Source organism: Cnephaeus nilssonii, assembly GCF_951640355.1.
Source record: "Cnephaeus nilssonii genome assembly, chromosome: 3".
Classification (NCBI taxonomy): Eukaryota; Metazoa; Chordata; class Mammalia; order Chiroptera; family Vespertilionidae; genus Cnephaeus; species Cnephaeus nilssonii.
This window is the reverse complement of record NC_137074.1, coordinates 38,088,372-38,098,899: the sequence shown is the minus strand read 5'-3', so window position 1 is coordinate 38,098,899 and position 10,528 is coordinate 38,088,372. Positions and strand designations below refer to the sequence as shown.

The 10,528-nt window shown below is 44.6% G+C and overlaps 1 protein-coding gene across 1 annotated transcript in view; it reads left to right on the top strand.

Annotated features, from left to right (window-relative positions):
- The first annotated feature begins 301 nt into the window (after window positions 1-301).
- Window positions 302-10,528, top strand: part of GNB4 (G protein subunit beta 4) — a 37,413-nt gene continuing 27,186 nt past the window's right edge. Inside the window, exon 1 of the mRNA XM_079766245.1 lies at window positions 302-659. The gene's annotated coding sequence lies outside the window, so the exon portion shown is untranslated. The remainder of the gene's footprint in view (window positions 660-10,528) is intronic.

Below are 10,528 nucleotides of genomic sequence, written 5' to 3'. Positions count from 1 at the left end.
ACGGTACGGTCGCACCACTAGCGATGGCAGCGCTGGGATTGCAATGCAATTTTGTATAACTCTGGGCTTCAGTTTACTTCTTACTTGAGAATGTTATAATGTCCAATCTAAACGGGACCTTGGGGTCTTCTGAGTCGGCCCCGCTATCCTGCCCACGAGCGAGCGCACCGAGGCTTCCGCGGTGCCAGGAAGGAAACCGGCCACACCACTTGGGCGCTACTCAGAAGTGCGCGCCGGCGTCCAGGCGCCACGCCGACAAGAAAACGAAACTGCCCGGGAATTAATGTTTTTCTTCTTCTGGCAGGAAACGAGACAGAAAATAGGAAGCAGAAGCTGCCCGCTCCCTGCGCCCCCCGCCCAGGCCGCGCGCGCGCGCGCGCTCCAGGCTCTGCGCGCGCCCGCAGCGCGTCCCCGCCCGTTCCGCGCGCCTCGTGCCTCGCGCCTCGCGCCTCGCGCCTGCGGCCACGTCCACGCCCCGGCCCGGCGCGTCGCGGAGTTGGCAGCGGGGAGGCGCGGGCCTGGGTGTGGCCGACGGATCTCGGCGGCGCTGGTCTCGGCGGTGCGCTGCGCTCTGCTGGCCAGCTCGGCGCGCGTGGGGGCTGCTGAGAAGCCCGCGGACCCAGGCAGCGCCCGGTCGACGCGGGCCCGAGCTCCTCCAGGTAGGCGGCGATCGCGCGAGTGGGGCTCGTCGGTGCGCCCCGTAGGGGGATCCCGGGCTTCCCGCAGGGGGCGTGAGGCGCCGCGGGGCCGCTCCGACGGAAGCCGGCCCGTTGGCGGCGCTGGGCCGGCTGGGTGCCTCCTGACACGGGGACCGGGGACTCCCGGGCGGCAGACCCCGCGGCGGAGGGACGGGGCGGGCGCGTCTCAGTCGCGCTCTGCTCCCGCGCGGAGACCGGCCGCTCGGCCGCCGCCTTGGGCACTTCCTGGGAAGCGGGAGGACGGTCCGTATCCCTGGCCTCGGGACCCCCGGGTTCCTCTCCGCGCCCCGAGCCCGCCGGGGGCAGAGCGAGAGCTCGTGTTTACCTTGAAAATAGCGGTTATTGGGAAATGCCCAGAAGGGTTATTGGGTGGAGAGCGCTGGGAAAGCTCCTAAAAGTTCTCTGCTGAGTGCTAAAAACGAGCCCAGCGGCTTCGAGTTAAATTTACTTTGGAGATGATACGATGCCCAGCATTTTGGAGGCGGGGTGGGGGAAAATTAATGGATGTCGAACACTTGTAAGTTGAGTACGTGGTAAAATGTTCCCCTTTACTCTCCACATCCTTTTTCTGTGCGAAACGCAAACGATGGCCGTGTGTTTTGATACTTATTGCTCTTTCGCTAAGGGAAGATGGACTTTCCAAAAGCTTAAAAACAGACTTTCATTTGTTTAGAGAAGCAACGCGTTGTTATTTTGCATCCTCTCTCTTCCCCTTTTTCCACTCCTTCCATTTCTCCTTTAGTGGAGGCTTTGGATGCATCTGTCTGCCGTGGGCAAAACAGCTCCGCTCTCGTGGATTGGCACCCTGCTGGGGAGTTGTCTTAAGGCATTTAATTGTCGATTAGATCACGGTGCTATCAGCCCATTTTAGCGTCGTAAACCGAGACGGGGAGCTTTAAGTACCTCTTGTAGAGTCGAGATAGAGCACACACTGCTTATTTAAGATGAAAGAGAAGTCGTTCCTACTCGGGAGGAAAACCAAGGTCTGTGTACCCAAGATGGCATGCGCCGAGTGTCTGCCATGGCATATTTTAAGACTCTTGAAGCGTGGGGCTTTCGGGTTATGACCGACCCTCGGCTCTGTGGAGGTGAGAACCTCCCAAAGCTGTAGAGAATTGTTAGAAGAGTTTATTTGAGCCAAGCTGACTACATTTGGGGATGCAAGACGTCAAATGCTCCTGGAGAAGTACAGTTCTGCAGTTTTTTGGGATTTTTTTTTTTTACATCTGGAATTAAGGAGGGAACATAAGGAACAGTGTATGAACCCATAGGAAAAGGCGAGGCAGGGAAGTCAGTGGTCGATTGGATCACAGCAGCAATTTTTTTAAAAAAAACAACCCTTTTCATCTCATGGCACACATCATTACTAAAATTCTGTAGCACACCAAAGAATATGTATTTTTGGCCAATCTGACCTAAAAATACAATTTTGATTCATTCATTCACAATGGACAGCTGTTGTTGTGTTGGCTGCTGTCCTTTTTAATTTGACGATCTAAGAGGAAGAGGCCAGCTATTGCACGTTTTAAAAATGCTTGCGGCACACCAGTGGGCCTGCCCCAGGACACCGGCTGAACATCGCTGGATTGCAGGATCCTTCACAAGGTTATATGCTCTCTCCAGCGGGTCTCAGAAAGGGGCATTTCAAAGGCGTGTTCACCTAGATGCACAGAAAACAATGGACGGGGTTACTTACGATAAAGGTAACCTTTTACTAGGGCAGTTATAGGCCTGAGGTGTAACTTCCCACTGTAACCTGCCCACTTAGGGATTTCTGATCAGATCACTCCATGAGGTTACTTTTGGATAGATTTATTACAGAGCCCCCGCCCCCCCCTTTTTTTTGGTCCACTGCTCTGAAAGTTTATCGTATATTTCAGTATTTGGTTAAAGTTCACTTTAAGATTTTCCTTGTTGCATTTTGGAAAATGTGTCTACTCTGTAGACACATTTGAAACTGAAATAGAAACTTTTATAAAATGTCTTCTTTTTTTAAAGTGTGGTTTTTTGTTTTGTTTTTTTAAATATATTTTTATTGATTTCAGAGAGGAAGGGAGAGGGAGTGAGAGAGCGAGAGATAGAAACATCAATGATGAGAGAGAATCACTGATCAGCTGCCTCCTCTATGCCCCTACTGGGGATTGAGCCTGCAACCCGGGCATGTGCCCTTGATGGGAATCGAACCCAGGACCCTTCAGTCCACAGGCCGATGCTCTATCCACTGAGCCAAACCAGCTAGGGCCAAAATGTTGTTTTCTGAGCATGGTTAATTCTCTTGTGTGTACACATTTATAAAATTATAAAATTGTTTAGTATGGCTTGTGACATATTTAGGTTTATCTCTTTGTGAGCCATAGGCATTATTTAGGTTATTCTGAGTCATTTCTCAGAATAACTTATAGAATTGCTTCTTTCAGTATTTCTCCAGCTTTATTGAGATAAAATTGACATATAACATTGTTAAGATGTACAATGTGATGATTTTATATATATATATATATATATATATATATATATATATATATATATTGCAAAATGATTACCACAATAAGGTTAGTTAAACACACCCATTACCTCACATAATTGCTTTTGTGGGGGTTGGGGTGTATGAGGGCATTTAAGATTTCTCTTAGCAACTTTGAAGTGTGCAATGGAATATTGTTATCCATACTCACCATGCTATACATAAGATTCCCAAGACTTACTCATCTTGTAACTGGAAGTTTGTACCATTTGATGGACATCTCTCCAGAATGGTTTCTTTTAAATCATTGGCACTTTAGTATGTCAGCACATATTTTTACACTTTAAAAATAGAGTCTGGGACATTTTGAAGATTGAGAATTGCAAGTAAGTGTTGTACATTTTCCTGCCCTTACCAAATACTGCCTGAGATGGTGTGATTTCTCTGATTTCTTTCAGGCATGTTGCTGAGGTACACTGTGTGATTAGTTTCTTTACCTTGATGACTAGCTTAATCTGCATTTATTATAGGGACATCTGTTTATTGAACATCTGTTCTGGGTCGGGGCAGTGTTATACATTATTCTATTTATATCTCCCATTAACTTGGCAAAGGAGGCATTATCCAGTTCTACAGTTAAGGAAACCGCCTCTGAGATGTGCCGGTGATCATGTAGTCGAGTAACTCAGCTGGGATTCAAGGTCAAACCTCTCCGTCTCTAAAGTCCACGTTCTCTGTGCCACGTTGACTTAGAGCCAGGTCACGAGGAATGATCCTCAATTACTAGCATACATTATTAGCATATTTGTAACTTTCCCAAAACATGTTAGAGATGTGGTCTGTTTTTCCAGTATGATCGTTATTGTTCGTTTGTGTTATTACACAGATCCTCACATGAGCCATTCTCCTCTCACCTGTCTATTCCTGATCAAATGTCTAGCTCAGAGTTCAAAACCTACCTCTTGCTATGGCAGAATTTCTTCTATTGACATTAATAGGTAGTGACAGCTTAGTTGTCCTTCCAAAATAATAACCCCATTTTAATGTGGGTTCTCTAAAGCCATAGATATTAACTAATTTGGAAGGTTACAAACAGGATGGCAACCTATTTTGAAATATGGTAACCTTTTGATATCCCTCAAATTAAACTAGAAGATTATATATATATATATATATATATATATATATATATACACACATATATATAGTATTTTCAATCCTCACCCGAGAATAAGTTTTTCTTGATTTGTAGAGAGACAGGAAGGTAGAGAGAGAGAAAGAGAGGGAGAGAGATTGGTTGCCTCCTGTATGTGCCCTGACAGGGAATTGAACCCACAACCTAGGCATGTGCCTTGATGGGGATTCGAACCTGCCACCTTTTTGGTGTACCAGACAATGCTCCAACCAACTGAATCACTCAGCCAGGGCTAAACCAGAAGACATTTTGATAGATATTTCCCCCTGTTATTATCCTGTCCCTCCTACAGCTTCAATTTCAGTTTCTATGGAACATTTAATTATTATACAAACATTCTGTTATGTGTGCCATCCTATATAATAAAACCCTAATATGCAAATTGATTGAACGGTGGAATGACTGGTTCCTATGACGCGCACTGACCACCAGGGGGTAGATAGATGCTCAATGCAGAAACTGCCCCCTGGTGGTCAGTGCGCCCCCACAGGGGGAGGGCCGCTCAGCCAGAAACTGGGCTCAAGGCTGGCGAGCTCAGCAGCGGTGGCGGGAGCTTCTCTTGCCTCCAAGGCAGCGCTAAGGACACCTCAAGGGATGTCCGACTGCCCGCAGGGAGCAGGCCTAAGCTGGCAGGCAGACATCCCCCAACGGGTCCTGGTCTGTGAGAGGGCACAGGCTGGGCTGAGGGACGCCCCCCCCCCCCCCCCCCCGAGTGCACAAATGTTTGTGCACCGGGCCTCTAGTCTTAAATAAAATTCTCGATTCAGTATTCTGCCCCATCTCTGCTCCAAATGTAGAAAGCATAATTTTTTGGTAGAACAAAAACAAATATTTGGAGAGATAACCAGAAGTTAGTTACCTAGAGGGGGTGGGTGGTGGGTAGGAATGAGTAAAAGGGATAATGGAGGGAATGCTCTGATTATACCTTTTTGTATAGTTTTGAGTTTAGGAAACTTGTTAATGTTTTATATGTTCAAAAATAAAAGTAATGAGGTTGGGTGGAAAAAACCTCCAAAATTGAATACAAACAGCAATAACTGAACCAATTGTATTTCAATGAATAACATCAACTCTCAGAGGGGAAAAATGAATCCAAGTATGTTTTATTTTTTAAAAATTTTTATTAAATTTATTGGGGTCTCATTGGTTAATAAGATCATATAAGTTTCAAGTGTACATTTCTATGATACATAATCTGTATATTGCATTATGTGCCCCCCACCAAAAGTCACATCATCTTCCATCACCATATATTTGGCTCCCAAGTGTGTTTTGAACATAGGACTTTGACTATATACCTTTACTATAAAGGTAAAAAGAACTGCCAGAAAAATCTTGAACCCTGTATTGTAGGCTATTATTTATAGTGGTAGAGATGAGACATAGCAGTCCTGAAATAGATTTGTGTATATAGTAGGATTGGGCACATGAGTAAATTTATTGATATTTGGGGATCTGGGGTTTTAACTGTGGGAGAAAGGAAATAAAAAATGAAATGGAAGAAGGCAATGAAGAACTCCTTGGTGTTGGATTGGGATTAGACTTATCAATATGAACTTGTGATTAAAATATACATACATTCATATGTTTATAGGCATATATTTCCTCCGCCTGTCTAACAAAAGGGCGTAGAAACAATGACATCCCAATAGCAATGAACACAACCAGTGCCCAGATCTAGATAGCTGGTTCCAGAGCTGGGGCAGGGGAAGTATAGGATGAGCCTAGAACACAAAGTAAAGAAGTGTTCAAAAAACTGATGGGGCATGTGAAAAGGACGTAGGAACTAGCTTGAATGGCCAACTCTGGGAAAATTTGAGCATCAAAATGAATTAACGAGCCCTGACTGGTTTGGCTCAGTGGATAGAGCATCGGCCTGCGGACTGAAGGGTCCCAGGTTTGATTCCGGTCAAGGGCATATACCTTGGTTGCGGGCACATCCCCAGTAGGAGGTGTGCAGGAGGCAGCTGATCGATGTTTCTCTCTCATCGATGTTTCTAACTCTCTATCCCTCTCCCTTCCTCTCTGTAAAAAATCAATAAAATATATTTTTTAAAAATGAATTAACGATAATAATGGATTATAACCTATTGACTAAAATAAGAGTTCACAAATCTATAATCCTATATAATAAAAGCCTAATATGCTAAGTGTCCGGTCATCCAGTCATCCATTCAACCAATCAAAGCATAATACACTAATGATATGCTAAGGCTGCTCACTGCTCACTATGACGTGCACTGCCCACCAGAGGGCAGACACTCCAACTGGTAGGTTAGCTTGCTGCTGGGGTCCAGCAGATCGGGACTGAGCGAGACGGGCCGGACACGTCCTGGAGCCCTCCTGCAGTCCCTCCAAGGCTGGCCAACCTCCCGTGTCCTTCCCTAGCCCAATCGTGCACTGGTGGGGTCCCTCGGCCTAGCCTACACCCTCTTGCAATCCAGGACCCTTCAGGTCAGAGAGCCGGTTTCAGCCCGATCCCACAGGCCAGGCTGAGGTACCCCACAGATGCATGAATTCATGCACCGGGCTGCTAGTAAATAAATAAAATAAGGAAAAGGGGAAAGATCTGCCAGGTAGATTGCCAATAAAACATGTATAAGAGCCTGGCCAGTGTGGCTCCTGGTTTATCACTCTATAAACCAGGAGGTCACGGTTCGACTCCCCAGTCAGGACACATGCCCAAGTTGCAGGCTTGATCTTCAGTAGGGAGTATGCAGGAGGCAGCCAATCAATGATTCTCTCTCATTGTTGATGTTTCTCTCTCTCCCTTCCTCTCTGAAATCAATAAAAACATATTTTTTAAAAAATGTAGAAGAAACGATAGAAGTCAACAGTTTGCAATTATCATGGTAATAGTAATTCAGGCAAGTGCTACTAATGGAGAAAGTTTGGTAGGGAAAATGATATTAATACAATTTCCAGTGATCTCTCTAGAAGTTAATGGCCAAGGGAAAAACAGCTTCACAGTAGAGAAATCTGGCAGACACCACTTCAACCAAGTGATCAAAGTTAATATCACTGGTAATGGGATAAACATATTCTTCTTGATGTGCTTAAACTAGGGACATCATTACTCTTCTGTATTGTTTCTAAAATGCATGACCAAAATCTAATCATGAGGAAACAACTGAGGAACCTTAATTGAGGATTGTTCTACAAAGTAACTGGTTGTAGTCTTCCAGTATGTAAATGTCCTGAAAGACAAAGAAAGGCGAAAGGAACTATTGCAGATTAAAGGAAGTTCATGATACCTGGCAGTGAAATGCAATGCATAATCCTGGATTGAACCTTGGATTGAAAATTCAGTTGCAGGAAGGAAGGAAGGGAGGGAGGGAGGGAGGGAGGGAGGGAGGGAGGGAGGGAGGGAGGAGAGAGAGAGAGAGAGAGAGAGAGAGAGAGAGAGAGAGAGAGAGAGAAGAGAGAGGGAGGGAGAAACGGGAGGGAGGGAGGATCCAGTTGCTCAAGAACATTATAAAATTTGAATATGTACTGCATATTACATTATGGTGGTGTATCAATGTTAAGTATCCTGAATTTGATTGTACTGGGATTATGTAAGAGAATATCCTTGTTCTTAGAAGATACACAGTAGCCCTGGCTGGTTTGGCTGTTTTTGCTCAGTGGTTAGAATTGCCCTCAGTTCCCCTGTTTCACTCACCAGATATCTATTCTTCCATTGCAAGTATTATGGGCTCTAACTTAAAAATTATTCCATCATTTCTAATGCCACTACTTTTGTGTCAAAACACCCTCTTTCCGGGCCTGAACTGTTGCGGCAGCTAACTAACTGGTCTTTCCACTTCCAATCTCTGTCCCCCAGCAGCCAGCACGAACTTTAAAAAATGTCAGACGAGTCAGATGTCTCTCAGTCATCTGAACCCACTCGGGGTAGATAAAATCTGAAGTTTTCACTATGGTCAGGAGGCCTCCTTGATCACATGGTTGGGTTCCTCCCGCCGGTCTCCCTAATCTCTTCTGCTTTGCTCACTTCCCTCCAGCCTCTCTATCCTCTCTGCTGTGGATTGAGCAGCACGCCAGCTTGGTTTCTGCCGCTCGGCCTTTGCATTTACTGTTGCTTCTGCCTGGGCTGCTCTACCCCATTCAAGGCCTCACTCATTCAGTCATTTCATTCAGGTCTTTACTTAGATTAATTTATTTAAAAATAGCCTTCCTTGTCACCCTCTAATTTCTTGCAGTATTTTCCCCTGTGTAGTATTTATCTGTACTTGAAATTGTTACTTATTTCTCTGCTTTATTATCTGTCTCCTAGACCGATGTACTAGTAGAATAAGGCTCCATGACAACGGGAACTTTTGCTTGTTTTGATGACTTTTGAATCCCTAGAGCCTGGAATGTGCCCGGCATGTGTTTGGAACTCAGATATTTAAATAAATGAATAGCTAGATGAATTAATGTTTGCTGACTTTTTTTTTTTCCTGTGTTTTACCTAATCCTATTTTCAAGTGACACCGTCTCAGAGAATCTTATAATGTTAGTGCTGCTTAAAGTTTTTTTGGTGACACTGCTACAGCTTCTCTGGAAGCTAACAAGTTACCAACTCTGTTTTCTATAGCTTCATCTTTCTTTTGTCTGCCCTCTGGTGGGAGTCATCATAATAAGCAGCAGATGAATAGAGTAGGTTGGTAGGAAGAACCCAAAATCGAAGAACCTTGCCCTGTTCGGTGTGGCTCAGCAGTTAGAGTGTCGGCCCGAGCACCAAAGGGTCTCAAGTTCAATTCCCAGTCAAGGGCACATACCTGGGCTGCAGGTTCGATCTCCGGTCTCACATCGATATTTCTCTCTCTCTCTCTCTCTCTCTAAATAATAATAATAATAATAATAATAATAATAATAATAATAATATGTCTGCTTAAAAAGAATTCTTTCCATTAAAATACTTTAAATATTTTCCCATATTTAATCCAAAGGCACCTTTTTCTCAACTGTAATAAGAATTTCGGTTAACCTTTGTTAACTTTTCTACATGTCAGTTAACATACGCCAGGGGAGAAGCCAGCGTTCAAACCCTCACAGCTGGGGACTAGGGGCAGCACTCTTATTTTTTAATTCAGACTCTGCTCTTCATTTTATTTATGTTTTATATATTTTTATTGCTTGCAGAGAGGAAGGGAGAGGGAGATAGAAACAGCAATGATGAGAGAATCATAGATTGGCTGCCTCCTCCATGCCCCACACTGGGGATCCAGCACGCATCCCGGGCCTGTGCCCCGACTGGGAATGGAACCGTGACCTCCTGGTTCATAGGTTGACACTCAACCATTGAACCACACTGGCCAGGCAGGAGGCAGCGCTCTCAATTATTATGTTTCACTACCTTCCTAATGTCCGAAGGATGGTACAGGTACCAAAGAATTTCCTTTGGTGCAATAGTTATGTCAGAAAGTGTGTGATAAGTTCCTCAGTACCACCTGTTCCTCAATACCATTTTTTTCTAGGATGCATTACGGAGAGCCTTTTCTTCTCGAATTGCTGGGAACTATATCTTATTTAATGTTTTAAAATATGATATAATGGCCCTACTGGCTGATGTGGCTCAGTGGTTGAGCATCGACCTATGAACCAGGAGGTCATGGTTTGATTCCTGGTCAGGGCATATGCCTGGGTTGGGGGCTCGATCCCCAGTGGGGGCATGCAGAAAGCAGCCAATCAATGATTCTCTCTCATCATTGATGTTTCTATTTCTCTCTCCCTCTCCTTTCCTCTCTGAAATCAATAAAAATATGTTTTTAAAAAAGTATGAAATGATTTCAATACTAATGTGCTAGTGACCTAAAATAATATTAAAATTTCTCTTAATGTCCACATTTTATATTCATTTATTTATTTGTTATTAAATTTATTAGGGTGACATTGGTCAACATGATCATATAGGTTTCAGGTGTGGGTTTCTATGTTACAAGAAAAGGTGTGGGTCTCTATTGCACCATGTGCCCACTACCCAAAGTCAAATCTTTTGTCACCGTGTATTAGGACCCCTGCAGGAGTATACAGCTTAAATTCCCCCCTCCCCAATTTTGGTTGTAGCAGTTATTACCGAGGAAACTCCGTACATACTTTGCTGGGTAAGGGCAAACTCCTCCCACCAGGATGCTTATCTGCTTACAGTTGGAGCCCCAAAAGGGAGCATTTGTTCAGAGGGCATTATTA